This window comes from Ochlerotatus camptorhynchus, unplaced genomic scaffold (assembly GCF_037179485.1).
Source record: "Ochlerotatus camptorhynchus isolate MF236.1 unplaced genomic scaffold, CSIRO-AGI_Acam_v1.1 ptg000391l, whole genome shotgun sequence".
Lineage (NCBI taxonomy): Eukaryota > Metazoa > Arthropoda > Insecta > Diptera > Culicidae > Ochlerotatus > Ochlerotatus camptorhynchus.
The window spans coordinates 462,429-477,736 of record NW_027040878.1 but is presented as its reverse complement, the minus strand read 5'-3'; the positions used below and the strand labels follow the sequence as shown (position 1 = coordinate 477,736).

The 15,308-nt window shown below is 39.6% G+C and overlaps 2 protein-coding genes and 1 pseudogene across 3 annotated transcripts in view; all 3 read right to left on the bottom strand.

Moving 5' to 3' along the window:
* Positions 1-15,308, bottom strand: part of Rh7 (Rhodopsin 7) — a 274,211-nt gene that overhangs the window by 209,036 nt on the left and 49,867 nt on the right. The window lies entirely within an intron of this gene.
* LOC135710559 (uncharacterized) overlaps positions 1-15,308 on the bottom strand; it is a 331,677-nt gene that overhangs the window by 283,196 nt on the left and 33,173 nt on the right. The gene's annotated exons all lie outside the window — the stretch shown is intronic.
* LOC135710567 (U4 spliceosomal RNA) lies at positions 10,411-10,537 on the bottom strand (annotated as a pseudogene).

Below are 15,308 nucleotides of genomic sequence, written 5' to 3'. Positions count from 1 at the left end.
GACTTGTGGAGGAATGGATGAGAACCAGGAAACTGGAGCTCGCCCACCACAAGACGGAAGTGGTCGTAGTCAACAATCGCATGTCAGTACAGTATGCGACGTTGACAGTCGGCGGAAGCACAATTAGGTCTGTGCGCTCTCTGAAACTCTTGGGGGTTATGCTCGATGATAAGCTCAGCTTCGGCTGCCACGTCGAGTACGCCTGCAAGAGAGCGTCTATGGCTGTGGGGGCATTATCCCGTATGATGTCAGACAGCTCGGCAGTGAATGCCAGTAAGCGCAGGCTCCTCGCTGGGGTCGTAGCATCTATCCTCAGATACGGCGGCCCTGTGTGGGCTGTGGTACTGGATATTGACTGCCACAGGCAGAAATTAGAGAGCACACACAGGCTAATGTGCTTGAGGGTGGCCAGTGCATACCGCACTATCTCGAGAGAGGCCGTCTGTGTCATGGCAGGGATGATGCCAATCAGCCTCATCATTAAGAAGGATGTGGTGTGCTATGACGCGAGGACCGTACGAGGAGTGCGCAACAACGCGCGAGTTGTGTCGTCCGCGAGATGGCAATCGGAGTGGGAAAACTCCACAAAGGGGAGGTGGACTTACCGCTTGATACCTTCCGTATCAAGCTGGGTCAACAGGCGCCATGGGGAAGTAAACTTCCACCTGACACAGTTCCTGTCAGGCCATGGCTGCTTTAGAAGCTACCTGCATAGGTTTGGACATGCAAGTACTCCCATCTGCCCCACGTGTGCTGGTGTCGAGGAGACCGCCGAACACGTTGTGTTCGCCTGTCCACGTTTCGAGCCAGTATCGAGCGCTATGCTAGCGATATGCGGAGCGGATACCAGTCCGGATAACATCGTTCCTAGGATGTGTGGTACCACCGAGAACTGGAGCGCGGTTTCGGTATTACAACGACAGTGGCGAGCCAAGCAGCAGTTACCTACTGCCCGACTAGATCGTTAGAGTATTGCTAGAGAGGCGCCATAGCGCTACAGCGGCCCCTCCCACGAAGTAATGCCTTCGGGCGGTTCCGGGGAGGTCAAGGGCCAAGCGCACAGGGTAAGGTTTAGTGGGTCGGGAGTGAAATTCTCCCATCCCCACACCCTGAGTTCCTTCTCAGGTGTCTGTGAGCAGATTCCCCTATGTATAAAAAAGGGCCGACAGGAGTGGAAACTTTTACCCCTAAAGCTTCGATGTTTTTCAGCTGGAAGCTAGGCAGAAGCCGACAGCGGATGTTTCTCCTTACAGCAATGGCAAGTCCTCCTCCCCCGGAGTTGGTTCGATCAAGTCTTAGAAGCCGGAATTCAGGAAGTTGGACGTTTACCACCGGTTTCAGGTGGGTTTCGGTGATGACGGCAATGTCGATGTTTCGTTTTTTCAGGAAGTCCACGAACTCGATGTTCTTGCTCTTGAGCGAGCTAGCGCGTTCCAGTTCGCGATCTTGTGTTGTTCATAATTGTCGATGAAGCGTGATGCAGCAAGAATCTGCTCGGTTCTGGTTCTGCAGGAGCGCTTGATGATGATTGCTTCTGCCATGATGGTTATGAGTTCCTCTGTTGTGAGCAGCTCTTCGTTTTCGTGCGATGATGGGGCATAATCTCGACGCCACGACACCGAAACCGGTGACAGGACTGACGGCTTGGATTAGCCGAAGGGTTTGGCACCTCAGCAGTTGGCAGCAGCAGCAGTCAAATGGAAGTGGCGGAAGAGCCGGAATCGGACGCCGTTGGCTAATGGCGGGAACATTTTGCTCGTTGCGTGCTGGAACCTTTTTCCGACCCAGCTGGTTCTGCGTGGAGGCGAACGATCATGCTGCAAAACAAATTGAAACCTTCTGAACTATTTACGCTGACGATTCTGATGACGTCAGCTCCACGAATGTTTACACTCTATCGAGCTAGCCTGGTGTATGTAAGCCGTGCTTTTTAATGCTACCTGCAACATCATTTTAGCACCATTAAAGCAGTGCCTACAGCGTTCGATGCATACCCAAAGAAAGGAAGAAAGCTTTGTGTTGTCATTTGTCGGTTCCCAAAACAAAGCTCCAATCATCCTTAGGAGGGGGGTAAAAGTAGACAAAAGCGAAACTTCTCATGGGAAATTGAAATTTCCACCGCCATGGCTTCCGACCAGAGAAAACAATTTTCCGATGGGTGCGGGTGGTGGTGGTGGTTGTGATGGGTGGTCGAATGGCAGCAAAGCTCCCGCTTTGGTAGATTGTTTTTCGTTGCGGTGGCGGATAAAGTTCATGCCAGGAATTAAGAACTTGTTGACTGCATAGGATCGCATATTGCATTATTCTCGTTGAAAGGCTACGGATCACGGTCGGTCGGTTAAGGGATTACAGAAAATGCATGACATGAGTGCTACACAGGGAAAGAGAGTGAAACCTGTGCGGATGATTTCCTTTCAATAATAAAGTTAACCTTTCTCTTAATAATACTCTATTAGCATAAAAAGTTTTTTAAATTTTGAATCTCTTACTTTGTGATTTGCACATTTTCCACAGGTTTTAAATGTGAGGATCAATTTCAAACAAACAAACCCACTCGAAAAAGTAAAGTGCATCCCATAACCTACAATGTGCTAAACGGGAGGAGAGCACACCAATAGTAAAACCGCAAAGTTATGTCTCAAAATGGCACAGGATGCTGATGATGCTGGGTACTGTTTGTGTGAGGGGCATTGTTCAGGATATAACAGACACAAAAATGGTTTGCTCACACCACAGTCAATGTGCTGAATGTCTACGACAGCGTATATGTGCCAGCAAAAACGCCATCAACGGGAGACAATGGTGTAGGTCCGTCGTTCGTTTATGTAAAAATTAGAATCAATCCCCCTTGAGGTGTCATCTTGCTTAGTAGCAAATATAAGATGATTGGAATGGTTTATTATTATCCGATACTCTCATTTTATGGTTGTGAACTAATTGCCGAGTTAAGTTATTTTCTATTTTCGAAAATCCCTGTTTTATCGATCGACCGATTTTCGAGCAGAACTCAGCCACGGTTGTCAAAATCTAACTTCTGGTCGGTCAGAAATAACCACACTCGTGGTTAAAAAAAAAAATCCTTTTCTCAAGTAAGCGACTGCCATACCCTTCCCAGTATGGACTAAGAAAGATATATAAAAAAAAAGTCAAGTGGACATCTCTCGACTTCTGCATTCTGAAGCTGTTGCCGTGGGCGGTTTGTTACGAGCAGAGTTTAGTCCTGCATTCATTTGAACATACCAAGTTTAGATAGAGCTTATTGCCTGATGGTGCGTGAAGTCCTTTCACCCATGAAAGGCAGCAGATGAACATTTTTTTTTTCTGCTGGTTGAGTGCTTTCAGAAAACAAGAAGGTTCGATTTGCGGCGTTGAAAGCGCTGCAGAACAGAAGTAATTGACAATTTATAGCATTGATACTTTTTGCACTGCTTTCCTTGGATTTTTAATCAATGTTTTTGATGAAACGATTGAGTTGGATCATTTTCTTTTATCTTTATTAGAGAGACTTTTGAGGCGGAAAGTTCCAGCCCGTATCATCCTTGGATTAAATCCGGACTCCGAATGTCGGCGGTGATGCGATCCTAAACAAACATTTGGCAGATTCTCCAATCAAGGCCGGTATTAAAAAGTAATCCGAGTTAGAGCTTACCCCCATCAGAATCGTTCCACCTACAGGGTTGCATCCACTCACTTTGCTGTAGAACATATCTGTGTTCGGAACGTAAGACCTATCAATTTCGCTTCCAGAGTTCCAGAGTCAGCAGTTTAATGATTCGTGAGCGCGCAATAAAGTATCTCTTTATCAGGCTTGCTGAAACTTAAACTCACTGGAAGTTTTAAAACACTCTTGTTCTGCGAGTTTAGCCAGCCCTCACCTCGAGTGAGTGGCGGCAGTAATATGGAAGAAGTAAACAAAAACTCCTCGAGAGAGAGGGAGAGTGAACTTCAGCGAGAGGATGATTTGACGTGAGGGACGCTTTTCGAGACTACGGATGACTTTTTTGTTCGACGCAAGATGCTCAGAGTTCACTCAGAGTGAGAATAAGAGCGTGTGATAGAAAACATGAAAATGAATGGCAGCAACCCTCAGTCTCATTTTATCCCCCTTCGCTCACAAGCTCTGAAGCTCAGTGGAATGATTTGACAGTAGGCATTCTACTCCTCAGAAAAATGCTACGCTCGGCTCATTTCAAACTCGCGAGTGAGGCTCCATTCTCGGTATATCATAAATTCCGAAACACATTTTTAATTGCGAACTGAGTCGAAGCAACCTTGTCTAAGAATGTGTGCAACGTGGTCTATGCTATGCTATGATATTCCATTAGAGAGACTTTCAGGTGGAGGCTAGTTCATTATATAATTTGGCGAATGAGTGTGTGAGAGTGAGAGTGATTGCATATGAGAGTGACACCACGTTCTTAATTTCCCTCTTCAAAATTTCCATTTTTCGAGAACATTCAGATTGAACAATTATAAAAGTTACGTGCTTATATAAACCTTCAAGTGTGCATGAGAATTATTAAGTCAATATGTAAAATTTTCTGCCCACGGTATAAATGAACTGAACTGGCTAGTGGTAAGATGGTGATGAGTGTGATGTCTAGTTGAAACAAAAGATTAGCCAAAGATGAGTATCTGACATGCAATACTGAAATCAAGGTAGTCAAAAAACAAGTGAAATGTGTTTACTACAGCAACTCTTCACACATGAAATGCGCTGGCTTCATTGGCGTAGCAAGTGGGGGTGCCAAGGGGGTCAGGCCCCCTCCATAATTTTCTGGGCCCTCCAGAACTTATGGTTTTTTACGTAGAACTACGTCTTTGTCGACTATACTGGGGTACAAATCAAAAAATATGTGTGGTGAAATAGTGTTAGGTTTTGAACGCTTGTAACTTGGTCATTTATAGATGAAATAAAAATCCAAGTACGCCAATCGATGGGATATTACTTAACGAATCTGCTGAAATAAATACTTTTTAAATTTTTAATCAAAAAACTTTTGAAAAATGCGCAAATGATAATTTTATTACTGTTTTCATGAACTAACACGGATATCAAATTCGTTAAGTTAAGATAGCAATCTTAATAGTTACTTTCACATGGAAAAATATTGTTGTTTGAAAGAAACCTATAGTTATTCCAACATTAATTTGACCGTCAACTCAATCATATCTACCTTATAGATTCAACTGTTCATCTTATACTCAATTCAACTATAACTTTGATCAACTATAACAACCGTCATATGTAATTTATTTATATAATTTGGTTTCAAGTGATCATTATAAATCCACATACTTTTAACTAGTGAAGCGTAGAGCAAGCGATAAGATAGCTCACGCAGATGAACACGGTTCAAATCTAAGTTGAATGTTCTTGTTCACTTTTTTATGATTTTGCAGTTGTGTTTTTGAGATCGATAAAGAAGCAAAACAAACTTCCTTAATATGTCCATAATGAAGAGCGGTTCGTTTAATAAACATTGTAAAATTTTGCTTTCATAACAATAGTTTTCTTGAATCTACTAAAGCATAGTTGTATTTTGAAGTTTGACGTTTGTTCATCTACTGAAAAATATAATTGGGCCAACCGAGGAGCCAACTATGGACTATAGTTGTTGGTCTCTATATATAGTCAAGTCAACTATACACTCTAAAAAAAACTGAAAATTACACGAGCTTGAATTGACGTATGATCTAATTTTCTTGTCATGTAATTCGATAAACGACTTAATTTTATGTGCACATAGACGCACTTCAAAAAAATAAAGGTCTACATTTAATAATAAACACATCTAGATGTGAAATAGCGTCTTATGACTGAATATCACATCAACTTCATGTGATAATGCAAAAATGTATCATGCTTTTAAAATTAGGTGTCAAAAAACCTAAAATTACACGACCGAAACTGAAAAGTAAATTCGTGACAGATTTTGATGTCCGAATAGATGTAAAATTACATGATGCCTAACCTCGGTGACAACGCACCTGAAAGCAGTAAGTAAAGCTTCGATCGTCATCGGCAACGCACTCCGCAGTTTTATCGCGTTACGGTACGGTATTGAAAAAAATGAGTGTCCGGTGCAATGTATGTGGTTTGGACTGCGCGAATTCCACATTTTATAAAACAACATATCCAGCTGCATAGGAATTCACAAGTCTTTAAGTGCGCGTTCGGATGTGAAGTGATATTTAAGTCATTTGTGGCATATCGACAGCACTTTAGGTAGCGCCATATTGAATGGCAAAGTGAAATTTTATACGAATGTCCGATAATATCCTGTAGTGTCAAAACAAACGATTTTAAATCAATCCACAGGAGAGCCTATTTTTTGCCCGTTGAATTGCCGGAGAACCAAACCATTCGCAACACCAAACAGCTTGAGAATCCACACTAAATTATGTCTAAAAGATTTAAAATTGCAGGATTTTGAAAAATTATCAAAATCAGTAAAAATGAGCACCAGTGACAGAAATTTACGTCACGAAATGTAAAAAATATGTCTTCAGTTTATGGTTCGAGTAAATTTAAGAAAAGACGTAAATTTAGGTCGATTAAGCCGCTTCTTTTGAGTACATCTAAAAAGATTTAAATTTACAAGAAATTTTTCAAGTGTGTAGTTTCGGGTTATCTCTAAAACAATTGAACAATATAGTTATTTTGACCGGAAAAATAATTGCGTCTGCTATAATTTGTTCTCCGTGAAACGTTTTCCCCAAACCCAGTCATCATAAACGAATACCACTTGGTTGCACATCATTCTGTTTGAATCTGAAAAGATATAAAACAGCGCTACTTTCCTACCTCTGCTCATTACCGCTTCGGACGGCGTGGCGCTAGGTCCTCTAGCAAGCAGGACCAAGACAGCGGCTAAAGGGGAATCACGGCGTGATCACCTGTCACATAATGAAGAATGAGACTAGGATATGCAAAATACCCCTCCCCCGTCTATAACGTCAACTCAAAAAAGACATGGATTTGACGATCACTTTTTTCCGGCAAATAAATTTTAAGCAAACTACAATTATAAGTAAAATTTTCAAAACAATTGCTTAAGAGGAGACATACATCCGATGATATTATGTTGGTAAATTACCAACAACTCACTGTAAAACATAGCTGGTACCTCTATTTATGTAATTAGATTAACATCCAAAGTCCATTCTTTTTCCATATTTTGCACAAAAGATACGTTCTTCCCCGCCCCATTCATAATAATAAGTATAATAGTCAAAAATGCATGACAAACATCAATTTTGCGTGGTTCTACGTCATACTGCGGTCGTGTCTAGGACACAACCCCTTAATTTTTTTTTATTCACCGGTATTTTGTCAAGCTTCCCAAGCAACATTGCAAGTTTTATCAAGGTTTTAAAGCATTCTAAAAGGCTAAATCATGATCTACTTCTTCTTATTCGCATTTCAAGCTTATTGCATATCGCATATTAGCTTATTGCGTGCTCTCAACTTAGTGTTCTAGATGCACTTCCACAGTTATTAATTGAGAGCTTTCGATGCCTGTACCATTTTTGCATTGGTATAATTGTGTGGCAAGTCCAATCATACTTCTATGCCCAGGGAAGTCGAGAAATTTTCCAACCCGAAAAATTCCTAGACCGGACCGGGAATTGAACCCAGCCACCTCCAGCATGGTCTTGCTTTGTAGCTGCGCCTTTACCGGCTGAGCTAAGGGAGGCCCCATGATCATGATCTACAGAACCTTCATCAAGCCAAAATTGTTACTTGGGTTGTCAAGTTCGATGTTACTAATCTTATTTTAAAGTCCTTTATGCTGACTACTTTTCTAAGGTTCTGGTCTAGAAGAAGCAATTATAATAAATGATATTATATCGATATTAAATCGATGGCATAATAAGACGTCTAAACTGAAGACAAGCTCTACAAATTGTTAATGAGCTCAGGGATTTTTCTTTTGCTTCTGGAAACTTTGTAAAACTACAAGGACTTCTGAGAAATTCAGGAAACATCGTAGACATTGAGGAAACTTTTTTATAAATTTTGGAAACTTCAGAACTACAGAAAAAAATCGTAGAAACAAGGACCTTGGAAAAGTTCTGAAAACTGCGTACAAGTGGATTTGAGTTTGAGAAGCTTCGGAGAAGTTAAGGGAACATTATTTTATTTCAGGGAAGCTGATTATTGATCGGGAACCTCTATATAATTTCACGGCACTTTTTTTGCATCCTCATGGTCTTGGAATAGTTGTGGAAATTACGTTACAAATGCATGAAATTTCGTTCGTCGAAGTTCGAGGAAAAATTACCGAGAAACGTAGAAGTACAGCAATCTTTGTAGAAGTTTTGCGGTCTTCGTAGGATTTAGAGGAGCTGCGTAAAACTTCATATAAGTGTAAGGAATCTTGAAAAATTCTGGGAATTTTGTAGAAGATCTAAAGATGGTTCAATACACTTCTAGAAACTTCAGGGATCCTCACTTCAGGACAGGGAACTTCGTTGCAGTTTGTCAGAGATCTTAATTCGAAAAAGCTCCATGAACTTGTTGGGGGATTTGAGAACTCCGTTAAATTTCAAGGAACTTTCCAGATGTTCAAGAATATGTGAAGATGATAGGTGCCTTTCCAGAAGTGCAAAGATTTCCAGAAATCTTCGTAGAATTAAGAGAGATTGACAAAATATGGAATTTGGAATAAATTCAGGGAGCTCTGTAGAAGTTGAGGAAATATAGTAAAACTTAAGGGAGTTTTGTAGATGTTCAGGAGCCGTTGCATAGTTACATGCTATTCTTTCAGGCATCCTTCCTAGACAGCAGAAAATATTCAAAAGACCTCCATATAGACAAAGATATTAGTAAAATTCTCTGAATATTTCCAATACTTCAGCTTGATCAAGTTCTGAGGATCTCCAACTGTTTAAAAATTCAATGTTCTTTCAAGGCTGTAGGTTGCTCAGGAGCCACCCTTAGCTCAGTCGGTAAAGGTGCAGCTACAAAGCAAGACCATGCTGGAGGTGGCTGGGTTCGATTCCTGGTCTGGTCTAGGAATTTTTCGGATTGGAAAATTTCTCGACTTCCCTGGGCATAGAAGGATGATTGGACTTGCCACTCAATTATACTAATGCAAAAATGGTACAGGCATCGAAAGCTTTCAATTAATAACTGTGGAAGTGCATCTAGAACACTAAGTTGAGAGCACGCAATAAGCTAATATGCGATATGCAATAAGCTTGAAATGCGAAGAAGAAGAAGAAGAAGGTTGTTCAGGAAGTACCGTAATCCAAGGGAACAATAGTAATAATAATAATGCGTTGCACTTTTAATTGTCACGTATAACATGGTTGGTGATAGATATCAAGAGAAATCTTAAAAGTTTATCATCATGAGACTCCAATGATTGCCTTGATGTGTTTTTCCTAACAAAAAAAAATATTGCTTAAATTTCAATTTTATAGAGCTTACGTCAATACAATACGTCATACAATATCAACATCCAAACAAACAATCATAGGATTGCAACTATTGTTGTCATTACCATTCAAGTATCATGTTTTACTAAAGTGAGTGTCAATTAATACAAATTATTTAATAAATTGAGGTAAAATGTTTCAAATATCAAGAAATCCAGGGTTTTTCACAAAATTACCATTGATTTTGAATGAAATTGCCTACATTTAGGCAACTGTGCATTTAACCGAATACAACAAATCAAGACTGGCAACTCTTCCATTTCCTCATTCGAACGCTATGAGACAGTGGCCAGTCTACTTGATTTGTTGTGTTCGATTTAAGACATCTTTTTTTGGCATTTCTGTTGAAAACACTTTTCACACAAGGGTTTAAGCATCTGAATAGGATGCAGGGAACCCGCATTTAATAAGAAAAATCACTAGAAATGCACTGGGAAGCCATTTGAGGGGTTGGTCAATTTCACTCCATATCGATGTTTTCAAATTTAAGATTTCAAAAATTTCCTTAAACTTAACAAAACATCCAATTTAAAAAAAAATCAAACGATGGAGCCTTCATAGCTAATGATTTAAATACCATTGTTTTTTCAAAATTAGTTTATTAAAGAAATTTATTTATTTACGTTAAATAGTGATCAATTTATCCCCGGATTACGGTATTTCAAAGTTTTCCAGCTAATTGAATCTGATGGAATTGATTTATGAATCTAGATTTTACGGACATGTTTGTATATTTTCTTTAGGGAAGACCCTGCCTTGGTGATTTAGCTATGTTGTCAAGAATTAGCACTCCAGCAGCTGAATTCCGGACATAAATTATAAAGAAGATATGGAAATCGCTACATATATCTAATATGTATAAATTTCTTTCTTATTGATGAATTTTATGCCCGGAATTCAGTTGCAGGATAGTTTAAATGCCTTAGCACATTAAAAATTCGTGCTTTTTGTGTGTATTTCCTGATTTAATAAATCAAATACACTGAAAAAGCTCGTTTAAATTGTAGCAGGTTAGGCAATTTTTTTTAACTAGTAATAATTGCACCTCGGTTGTACCTCATTAATTAAGATATCGCCACTGTGCAAAGTTAAGGTTCGCCAAGTCTACGTTAATGTTGTAAATACTTAATTAGCCATAAATAAATTAGGATGAAATAGATCTAATCACTACGCCAAAAACTCTGCCATTAGCGAAACGACACTGGCTGATTTACTTTAAAATTGGAATGCCTCGTGAGTAACATCACTCGACCTTGCGTAGTTTCTCCCAATGACGAGTCCAGGGAAACTTTCGAGAAAGTTGCGGAAAGAGAGAGTGTGGCTATTCCCGACTTAGAACGAAGGGCCAACGATCAGAAAAACCTCTCGCATTACCGATCTCGTTCGAAGAAGTTCGCGGGAAAATCGAACTTCCGCTAAGTTCGGCCGAGGTTACCTTCCTAATCTGAGGTCACGGTTTCGCTTCACTTTAGTCCGAACCACAGATTACAGTGGAAGTGTGTCGTTTTGTTCGCTATTGTATAGTTTTGTACAGTGAGTTAAAGCAACGTGGTTTTACCATAGAGGTAACTCTAAGACCAGAAGGTCCCGAAGAAACGTGTTCAACTTTTTGGCTTAGCTGTGGTACTATTTTCGGTCCCAAGCTAATCGATATACCCCTCGAAACATAGGAAAATCCACGAACCCCTCATTTTATCTGTCAAACTTTCATAGCGAATCAAAACAAACATAGTGTAGTACAAGAATTTCGACAAGAATGGGGTACGTTAATCGATTTGCTTGGGACCAATAGGCTAATCAACTAGTGAGCCAATTTAAAAATGTTAGTTTCCACCGGTTGGTTTTACTTTGTACTTTAATTATAATTTCTCGTTGATTGTTTAGTTATAGCAAATCATAAACTAAATATAGTGTGCGGCATAGGTTAGATTTTGTGTTTGTAGAAAAACAATCTAGGCCAGGTAATGTGCTCGTCAAACAAAATCTGTGCTAAGTGCTTAATATTATTTCCAACAGCCGACGGCTACGTCCAACTTCTGACTCCATCATCTGCATTCCCGGGGCGAAAGATCCCAGCATCCGTCGTCTTGCCCAGTGGAAAAACCGTTTTCCGTTCTGAAATAAATGTTTTGATTTGAATTCGATGTAATGTTGTTGATCAGTCCTATCAAAAATGAAATGAGAGGAAGAAAGTATGTTTACGATGTTTCGGGTCCGTATAATTATGTTGTTGTCTTCCGCGTGGTCGGAATTTGACTTTTATGTTGCGTACCTCTTTTGCTGCAGCTGCGCCTCTGGCGGAATATAAGTAAAACTACCGATGATGAGAACTTGACGTGTAACGTCGTTTAGGGTTTGTGTACTCTCTTAAGCCTGGTACGCAGCTGAAAAGTAATGACGTTTTTACGTGCTACGGGATAGGACACGGAATGCTAAAGAAATTTCTTATAATTAGCATTTCTTGACCCAGTACGCAGTTCAAAAGAAATCGGTAAAGGAAAGATCGATTACATTAGTATCGTGATCGACATGAAGGTGGCGCATTCTGAATGCAATTTCACTTTCCTTGCGGAATAATGGCACAGAGAACAGACGTTGAAGCTCGATCAGAAACTTGTGTAAAATAAGTGGGAACGTCACCGTTACGTGGTGTTAGCATCTCCTGATTTTCTCTCTAAATTTTCCACTTTCGACCATTTGGCGCTAGTATCGATAAATTTTCTGTTGAAAGTTGCCACTTGGCGCTACTAGCACTTTGTGTCTAGTGTAATTTGTGCAACGCCAGCGCCATCATGTTGTCAAAGAGGGTTTTTAAGTGGGGAAGTCGCCGTTAGTGGCACTTAAGTCGAATAGGAATCTTTACAAAAGTTTTTAGAGAAATTTTGTTCGAGCCTCCATGTCTGTTCTCTGTGATAATGGTCTGATCAATTATTCCGTTAGGTAATGTTGGCGTTTATTGCTAAACTGATGTTTTGGATGCATTTAAACAACATAAACACTAATAAGTGTTGATTTTACAATTTGACGGCATCTCGCTATAATCTCAAAATTTAGCAGACTATAGCTGTCAAATTTTCTTTTGGGAAAAATCCTCAAAAATTACTTTTCCGTTTTCTTTTCAGCTGCGTACCAGGCTTTACCGGGAGCTTTACGGAATAATTGCGATGTTGAGAGAGATTATGCTGTTTCGCAATAGGGGTTCCTACCCGATCAAATTCAGTAGTAGTCAAGCTGGCTCGATCTTTTTTTTTATAGGAAGATTTTCCCTTGGACTCGCCCTGAGGCAGTCTCATTCGAGTAAACTCAACGTGGCCTGCGGTCTCCTTTACCGAAGTGGCACTCAAGCCGCAGGATTAACCGAGATAGGTCAGTGTCGGCTACAACATAATGAATTGGTTCCAAATGGGTATAACCAAAACTATCTTCGTTTAAAAAAAATTCAATTATTATCTTGTTACTAACAGGGACACAAACATTCAAGCTTCGAGTTCATTGCTTTCGATTAGAATTGAAGTTAAATCTTGATTGACTCCGAATGTTTGTTAGTTCGATGCATCGAATAAAAATTGTTCTGAATAAATGATGTATTACTTCCTTTTCTCTTCATATTTCAAAATCATGACAATTTATAAGCAGACTTTTAAATATTTTTTGAAATTTTTAAATCTTAATCTTGAACATGTTTGAGTCCTAAATGTATGAAAATTATTCTGTGTGCATTTTACCATTTTTCAAATTCAAACTCCTACACGGATACATATTTTTAAAAATATAACTACTTCGGCCTAATCGCCCATTTTGGGCCTATTGAGCAGAAAACTTCAAATAAATCCATGATTTCAGAGTCAACAAGTCAATTATGCGTTTGGTACGACACTTTAGTTAAAAAGCTACAGAACGAAGTCAATGATAACGCGTGATATGAAGGTTTGCACCCATTATTCCCAAAAACAAAAGAAGCGCTCCGACCGAAGCAATTTTTATCTTCATCCGATAGGCCGATGTGAATTCATTGGCGTTTCAATGGCTTTCCAATACGTTAGGCCGAGTTTAGAATCCGTAGGCCGAGTTTGGCGTCAAGAAGCAGTGTTAGACTTTTGACAATATCTCAACGATTGTTTTCTCTTTATCAAATCTTACGGTACATACGGAAAAGTAAATAAATTTCGAAGCCATCAGTGATAATAACATTCCGTTTGGTGCTAAATTGCGCTAGATTAAGAAAGATTAAGTTCGGGTTGTGCTTAATAGGCCGGAAATGGGGTAGTTAACCCTATGTTCATTCTCTAAACAGATAAATTATTCGAAGTGAAATGAAGAAAACATGTTCAAAACAAAAATTTGTATGAGCATGAGCATGAGCATGAGCATGATTGACCGCCCACGGTTGCTACTCTGTTATTGCCAGACCAGCTGTAATTACACAGAGAACCAATAGACGATGCTTGGGACTAGCAATCATCCTCAATGTGTAAAAACTGGTGATCTTAAATTAGGCAATACCAGCGCCGGCTGCGCCCGAACACAGGTCAAGAAAGGAATGGGAAGGATTGTGTTGACATGACACTCGCTTTGATGGAAGCAGAGAACACCTCTGCACTTCCACGAGGAATCACTGGGATATTGGGTAATAGGGTTGGGTTTGCAGCAGGGTTCGTTTTGGTAAACGATAAGCTGAATTGATGTCCTAACAATCATATAACGCAAAGGAGCTTGGGATTGAACCCACGGTCTTCTGTTCAGTAAGCAAAAACGTTTGCCACTAGGCAGACGAGCTCCTTTTTTATCATCGAGTTGCTGTTATTACCATGTAGTAATGTTTACAAATAAAACGATTGACAAATCTTGAATGTGGATGGGCTTGAGATTAGACTCATGATGTTCTGCTCAGTAATCAAAACCGGTTGCTCTAAGGCCACCGAGCCCCTCATATCACATTATAGCGTTACTCAAGTTGTTATAACTATTCAGACCTGGCACCGACGACAACGAAAAGTTTTACGAAATACACGATAAACAAGCGATCTAACCATACATTTTTAATATGAAAGGATCTGGGACCGCGTTTTTCTGCTCAGTAAGCAAGCCACTGCAACCGACGATCTTTGAAATCCTTAAACTAAAAGCTATGAAAGAGGCCTTCATTAAGATCCATTTTCACGCGACGATAAATGTTTCGATTTTCTTTTTACGCATGGTTCAGGTAATCATAACAAGCTATGACCGACGTGACGATTGTTTAAGACCTGGTTGAACAAGCTATTCAAATGAAATTACGTTCTCGAATTTTACTTGGCATGTAAAGAACAACAGAAATACGCGATAATTCATATTTTCAGCGGTTGGTGGTTAATTTTAAATATACTAACGGTACTGCCTACGACTACGACGGCGCCTACGACAACGACAACAGCGAATTTGTAACTTACCATTTGTCTAGGATAAACACCCCGGCACCTCCACTGGTTCTTCATGTCCGCTATCTGTCACTGTTTGCAAAATATCTAATAGCAATTACCTTCCAATAGCAATTACCTTCCAATACCAATACTTGTTCAAAACAAAAATTTGTATGATTGAATAAAATTAAAAAGTATGTTTATTTGAACAATATAGAGTTCAATCGTATTTGATTATTTATTCAAAAATATCTATTTGAACCGAAAATATGTTTGAATCCAAAGTATTCGCATTGATTTTTAACGACACTTTTTGGAGAGGACCCGTGGTAATTTGTTGTGCTACACGTTAAAAACTTAATGTGAGTAACTACGTGTATCAAATATAAATAAATTTTCGATTTTCATTATTTGCATTTCTGAGTGGCATCTTTCAATAAAAGCTATCCTTAAACAAATTGG